The following is a 2,163-nucleotide window of genomic DNA, read 5'->3' as shown; positions in this document are numbered from 1 at the left end:
ATCCCGGGTCCTGCTAATAGCATCCTGGAGTGTGACTGGTCTAGTGGACCTGACTAGACCCCGAAGTGGCTCTGCTAACCCCTCAACATACATGTAGATCCTCCGTGCTGTGGATAGATCAGGCACCATCACTAAAACCCTCAAGAAGTCTGCCCTGTAGGTCTCTGGGTTTCCGGTCTGTTTGAGCCTCGTCAGCTCAACAAAATGTTGTTCCGTATCCCTCCGATCGAACCTCTCTATCAGTCTCCTGGTGAACTCAGCATATGTCGTCACTGTGGAGTGTCCGAGTGTAACCAACCCATGGAACCACCAGTCCTCGGCCTCACCATCCAAATTTAATGTCGCCAACTTGATGGCCTCCATCTCCGACATCTGGTTAAGTTGGAAATAGATGTCTAGGTTCTCCACCCAAGACTTTTCCGAACTGTTTGATGAGCCATCAAACGTAGGCAAGTGAAATCTACTAGCCGTGTGGTGGGTGTCTCCATCATGATAATGTTGGTATCCTCTGTGACAGTCGCGGGGTCTACTATCCCGTTAGAGCTTAACAAAGTCTCTGAATGAGAGAACATCCCTGAACTCCTGCCCATAGGCTTGGTACTCTGCAAAATAATCGCCCATATGACCGGGCTCTGCCTCCTGCTGTGCTCTAGCCTCGGTATCTGCTCCTAGGAAAGTAGGCATGGTAGAGCGTATAGGGGCATGTGAGGCCACCTGCTGAGTAGTATCACGCTGAGTGGCACCTTGCTCTGGCAAATGGTGAGATGCACCCGATCCCTCTCCAACCTCGAAAACTCGTGGGCTCTCACGTTGTCTAGCTTCCATTGTCGTGAATCTCTACCCCATCACCTCAATCTGCCTCGACAGATCCTGCACTGATTTGAGGAGCATGTCTGCAAATTTCTTCCTGTCATCATCTGCCATCGGTTCCTCCTGCTCTGCGTCCACCACAGGCTCCTCCTGTTCCGTGTCCACCACAGGCTCCTCCTGTTCTGCGTCCACCACTGGAACACAGTCTCCCTCTCCGTAGGTGTTCTCCAACCTATGCCCAGTGTCTCTGTATCTCCTACCTCTGTAACATATGTAGGGCTTTTCCCCCGGTGTCATAGATTGCTAGCTCCATAGGCTGAGCCAGATCTATGCTCTGATACCACTGTAATATCCTGTTTCCGGGATATCCCTCAAACCCAAGCAAACTCCAACCAAACACGTCCAAATAATATAGTGATCGGGGAACTCAAAGTGATAAAAATAATAGTGGTACAACATATAATAATGTGAATATGAAATATAAGAAAATACTCAAGAAATGCAGAGAGAAATGCTAAGCCATTTTATTATACTGAGTAATGGAAAGAGTACAAGAGGTGATCAGACAAGTAGCACCTCGACTTGCACAATGCAAGTGAAGAAATACACTCAAAATAACAAAGGAATGGCCTCTCTCTGAACTGCGTCCAAGTTGCTGGAGAACTGTCGTGCTACTGCCACTACTGGAAATCAAACCTACATCAAATGGATGTCAAGACCGCATTCTTGCACGGTTCGATCAAAGAAGAGGTCTACGTGGAGCAACCCAAAGGATTTGAGATTTATGATTGAAAATCTCATGTATGCAGGTTGAAGAAGGCTCTTTATGGTTGAAGCAAGCACCCAGAGCATGGTATGGGATGATTGATAGCTACTTGATGACGCTGGGATTCACTAGGAGTGAAGTCGATCCTAACCTTTACTTTAAGGATGAAGATGAAAAGCCTCTCATATTGGTGTTGTATGTGGATGACCTCTTTCTAACAGGTGCATACCCTCTCATTCACAAATGTAAGAGAGAGTTGGCTTCTGAATTTGAAATGAAGGATCAAGGACTTGAAGTGTGGCAGAAGCCAAGGGAAATTTTCCTATCTCGAGGAAAATATGTGGTAAAGATATTAGAAAGATTTAGTATGATGAACTGCAAGCCTGTGACTACCTCAAGGATCTTAATTTTTAGAAGTTATATGGTAGTGATGTCGGACCAGATTTGGGAAATGCCTCTGAGTTTCATAAACTCATTCGCATTGATGTTCTTGGTGAACCTATGTCCGAACATATGTTTTGCAGTTAGCATTGGGAGCTTATATTTGGTTAAGCCTCACTAGATTGATGCCAAGAATCTTCTGAGAT

The sequence above is a fragment of the Pinus tabuliformis genome, chromosome 1_1 (genome assembly GCF_031772625.1).
Source record: "Pinus tabuliformis cultivar Carrire ecotype Pingquan chromosome 1_1, CPIR1, whole genome shotgun sequence".
Taxonomy (NCBI): Eukaryota; Viridiplantae; Streptophyta; class Pinopsida; order Pinales; family Pinaceae; genus Pinus; species Pinus tabuliformis.
The sequence above is the reverse complement of the archived record's forward strand: the minus strand, read 5'-3'. Positions refer to the sequence as shown.